This window comes from Cervus canadensis, chromosome 24, assembly GCF_019320065.1.
Source record: "Cervus canadensis isolate Bull #8, Minnesota chromosome 24, ASM1932006v1, whole genome shotgun sequence".
Classification (NCBI taxonomy): domain Eukaryota; kingdom Metazoa; phylum Chordata; class Mammalia; order Artiodactyla; family Cervidae; genus Cervus; species Cervus canadensis.
Window position 1 is genome coordinate 7,163,503 of NC_057409.1, and position 5,427 is coordinate 7,168,929.

Sequence of the window (5,427 nt, forward strand, 5' to 3'; positions counted from 1 at the left end):
GCAGGTGATGCGACTGGCAGCCAATAGGAGGCCGAGTCACGGGCCCGCCCCTCCGGGGGCGTGGCCAGGGAGGCGCCCGGGGCTTCCCCTGGGGCCGCCCCGCTCAAACCCTCCAGGAGCTCCCCAAAGCCTCTACTTCGTTTTTTTTTCTGCCGGATCCCGGTGAGGGGATGGAGTGGGGGGGAGATCAGTAAATCCGCGTATGGAGGGAAGGGAGAAGAGGAAAACTGTTCACAGGAATTTCAACACGGGACTTGAAACAAGACAAACTAGTTCAGGGCCAGTTTAAGAACGTAGTCTCAGACACCACTGGGTGTATCCGGGTGCGTTCCAAGTGCCAGGTTCCAGGTCAAGCACTTTGGCCCGTTATTTACTTTAATTCCAGCGACAATGGGGGGGCGGTGCGGGGTCCGTCCTGTTATTCTCTACACCCTTCACGTGGGAATGACAGCCTCCAGAGCTTCCTGGGCATGTTCCCGGGAACACTGGTCCCTCTGATGCCAAAGCCTGTGGCGTGGTACCTGTCACAGGATCAGTAATCGCTTCCAGACAATGGAACAAGCCTCACCACGGAAGAGTCTACAGTCATTAAAAAAAAGATGCTGCCAAGACATACGTAGTCACTCAGGGATATTTACTCAGTAGCAGAAAAGCAAGTACCAAAATACGAGCACATTAAAAAAGTGTGTGCCTATAGGCATTTGTGGGCGTCCCAGGAGGCACGGGTGGTAAAGTATCTGCCCATGCAGGAGATGCAAGAGACTCAGGTTCAACCGGTGGATGGGAGGATCCCCTGGAGTAGGAAATAATGGCCCGCTCTGATATTATTGCCTGGAAAATTCCATGGACAGAGGACGCTGGCGGGCTACAGTCCATGAGTTTGCAAAGAACCGGATACAACTGAGCAGGCACACACACATAGGCATAGAGAGATTTGGAAGGGTATAACCCCAGTATGTTCCAGTAGTCATGTATGGATGTGAGAGTTGGACTATAAAGAAAGCTGAGCGCCGAAGAATTGATGCTTTTGAACTGTGGTGTTGGAGAAGACTCTTGAGAGTTCCTTGGACTGCAAGGAGATCCAACCAGTCCATCCCAAAGGAAATCAATCTTGAATATTTGTTGGAAGGATTGATGCTGAAGCTGAAGTTACAATACTTTGGCCACCTGATGCAAAGAGCTGACTCGTTGGAAAAGACCCTGATGCTGGGAAAGATTGAAGGCAGAAGGAGAAGGGGATGACAGAGGATGAGATGTTGGATGGCATCACCGACTCAATGGACATGAATTTGACCAAACTCTGGGAGATGGTGAAGAACAGGGAAGCCTGGTGTGCTGCAGTCCATGGGGTTGCAAAGAGTTGGACAGGACTGAGCAACTGAACTGAACTGTACTGAACACCAATACGTTAGCGTTTGTTATCTCTCAATGGTGAGGATATTTTTAAGTTTTCTTCTTTCTGTTTACGTCTAACTTCTAAAGTTAAGTAATTAAATTAATCCAAAACTAATTTCTAATTAATATATATTGTTTTTCCAACAAGAAAAGTCACTTGTATTCTAAAGAATAATCATACCTTTCCTTTATGAACTCTATTGTTTTCTGTTCTTCCACAACTCTCAAAGGAGGTTTTGCTTCCTCTTAACAGATGAGGAATCTGCCATTCTGAGAACCCAGAGAGCTCACGCAGGTGCTGAATTCTGGATTCAGTCCCAGGCCTGTCTGACTTCACGGCTACACTGCCTCTGGGTAACTGCTTTGTTCATTCTCTGGGCCTCAGTAATGGGCCTGGTAACTGTTGATCAGTTGTGACCAAGCCCGTGAACCAGGACCAGTGAAGTTGCAGAGAGAATCCTGGGGCTCGTCTGATTGGGTTCCGGCAGCTCTTGAGAGAGAATGCATCTTCTGGGGACTTGGTTGCCCTGTGTTTGCCCCTGGGTGCAGATGTTCAGACATTTCAGGAGACTTCTGGGATTTGCATCATGCATTGAATTCAATCAGCACTTCTTAACATGGGCTCACAGAAGCCATGTCCAGACCTCAAAGGCGAGGAAGATAGAAGCAGTTTCATCTGGGAGCATACTTAAGTATCTTTGAATCATCTACGGAACTGTGGCTTCATCTGACCAACTGCAGTTCTTTCAGACCCAGCATCCCGCTGAACTGGGAGCAGTTTAGCAGGGGGCACAGAAGTGTCTTCCTTTGCCACCTGTTCCACATACGTGGCTCATCTGAATCTGGCACCTGTTCTTTTTGACAAAACCTGCCACGTGCTCGCTCCCCCTTGTTCCCTTTCTCCCCACCCCATAATTTCAAAGTAGGAAGCTGTGTGTCTGAATGCCTTGCTGCAACAGTTCGAAAGGACTTTTTGTGACCACAGAAGTCGGGTAAGCTGCATCTCTCAAAATGTTAAAAGATGTCATCTTGAGAAAAAAGAAAGATGAAAGAGAAAATCTCAGCTAGTTACCACGACATAACCTCTATGTAGGTCCTCAGGGAGCTCCTTCTGTTTCTTTCCAGTATCTCAAACAATGATTATAAGTCCATTCTGGAATAAAATGAGTGTATCTCTATCGAGAGCTCTTTACCTAAAACAGCGTTCAATAGCATTAGTCCTTAAGTCTATAATAGTCCTTATTATTCAGCAGGCATTATAGTTTACATGTATTTAGTACACACATCAATCCCATGAGGTGGGTATCAATATCTCTTCTAACAGATGAAATTGAGAGATTGTGCTGCTTGCCCAAGGTCACACAGCAGATTAGTGATGGGGCTGGCATTTGGATCTCAGTCTGACCTGTGGGTTTAAAACTTCTTCTACTCAGCCTCCTGATGGTTAAGGGCAGATGAAAATGAAATGCCCCGATCTTGATCACTTCCTGATTTGCAAAGATCATTAGCACTGAACTCACCAGTGCTGGGGTGCCAGCTTCCTCTTTGGTGAAAGCAGAGGTGCTGGTGTTTAAGGACTGGGTCTTGTGGGGCAGGGGAAAGCCCTGCTTGGTAGCATTTGCCAGTTTCTGTGGTATACATACCTCCATCATGGTCAATTTCGGTTTGAAGTCACTGAATACAAAGTTGGGAAGAAATGCACACCATGGGCTCTCCTGAGTCTGCGGTAGCCTGCTTCAACACAACACAGGGTGGAAGAACCAGAAATGAGCTTCTCCTTGTTTGGAACAAACCACTATCTCAAGACCTAGGTGGCCCATGGGGATTGTGTTGAAGTCTCTGGTCCTGACTCATGATCCCTTACGTGGCAGTCAAAGGCTTTTACAGCGGGGCCTCCACTGACCTCTTGAACCTTCCTCTAGTTCTCTGTTCTCCACCCACACAGAGAGTCCTCCTGGAGGCTCTCTCTGTCTCTCTCTCTCTCCTTCCTCCTCTTGCTCTCGCTTTCATTCTCACTCTCTCTTATCTTTCAAATACTATGCCCAGGCTTCCCTTCCTGTGCCCAGGATTCCCTTCCCTGGCTCATCTCCCCCCGAGTCTTGTAGTCTTTTAGCCAGTTCCTATTCTTGCTTCCTGTCTCAGCTCATGAGTCACTTTCTCAGGGAACTTAACCCCTGACTTTGGTTTGTTCTCAGTCCCCAACATGTTTCCTCCGGCAGTACTAACCACCATTTCATAGAAATCATTTTTGTGCCTTTAATATTTCTCTGCCTGGATATATCCTCACAGCCTAGGACATAGTAGCTATTCAGTGATGAGTGAGTAACAGCCTTTTTTTCCCCTTAACCTTTTATTTTATATTGGCCTATAGCTGATAACAATGTTGTGATCGTTTCAGATGGACAGCAAACGGACTCAGCCATGCATATACGTGTATCCATTTCCCTCCAAATCTCCCTCCCATCCAGGCTGCCAGATAACATTAGGTGGAGTTCCTTGTGCTATACAGTAGGTCCTTGTTAGTTGTCCATTTTATTTTATTTTATTTTTTTAAATAAAGAAATATATTTATTTAAATAAAGAAATATATTTCTTAAAGAAATATATATATTTATTTAACTTGTCTATTTTGGCTGCATCAGGTCTTTGTTGTGGCATGTGGCATCTTCACTGTGTCATTCAGGATCTCTCAGTTGCGGCCCATGCTTCTCCACTTTTGGCACATGGGCTTAGTTGTTCTGCAGCATGTGGGATCTTAGCTCCCCAACCAGTGATTGAACATGTGTCCCCTGCATTGCAAGGTGAATTCTTAACCTTATTGGACCACCAGGGAAGTCCCAGTTATCCATTTTAAATAGAGCAGTGTGTTCATGTCGATCTCAAACTCCCTAACTATCCCTTCCCCCCATTTTCCCCACTCAGCAACCATAAATTTGTTCACTAACAGACTTTTAATGTCTGGAGTTCAGGCAGTCACATTTCCAGATGCCTGAGACAACTCAGCCCCACTCCTGGCTCTTAGCTGGCACATGGTAGTTACTCTGTAAATGTTTATTAGGCTGTACTTGGCTTATGACTCATGCTTGAAAGAGCTCAGTATCTCTTCTGAAAGTATGATTTCACAGTCATGCCTCACTCCATAGATGGGATTTTACAATCACACCTCTTCCATTGACTCCGAGACTGATCTGCATAAATCCACATTACTGTACAAAGAGTTATGCCTTTCTTCTTTCCTTCCTGCTTCCAAGATCCAGCAAGGTTGGATCAGGATCAGTGGACATTGAAAAAGGCTGATGAGAAGGAAAAAGCTAAGAGCCAACTGGGGCTTAGGTGTTTGCAGAAGAAAGAAGCAAATTTAGGAGCCAGCTGCAGTGACTATGAGATGAGAGAGATGGAGAAAATAGATTTTTAAAGCTTTTTGTTCTGTGTTGGGACTGGAATCTGTTTTGGCATTTTTTAAAGAGACTAAAGATTTTAAATGGTTTGAAACTATTGTTGTTTTGTCTGCTGTTTTTATTGCTCTTGCTGTTTTAATGCAATTCCAGGCAGGCCTCGAAACAAGGACAGAAAGCCCATTTTTGTACGGTAGTATTACTTAAAACTTTTCTCAATGGTAGGGACAGAAACCCCAAACTGTCTCAAGCCAAAAAGAAATTCTGCAGGCTCACCAGATTGGGAAATTCAAGAATGGATGTGGCTTTGAGACGGCTCTGGCAGAAAAAGATTTTGCTTGGGTCAGGTGCCATTCCCTGAGCCAATCAGTGTGGTCAGGATCAGTTCAGTTGCTCAGTCGTGTCCGACTCTTTGTGACCCCATGGACTGCAGCACGCCAGGCTTCCCTGTCCATCACCAACTCCCAGAGCTTGCTCAAACTCATGTCCATCGAGTCGATGATGCCATCCAACCATCTCGTCCTCTGTCGTCCCCTTCTCTTCCTGTCTTCAGTCTTTCCCAGCATCAGGGTCTTTTCAAATGAGTCAGTTCTTCGCATCAGGTGGCCAAAGTATTGGAGTTTCAGCTTCAGGATCA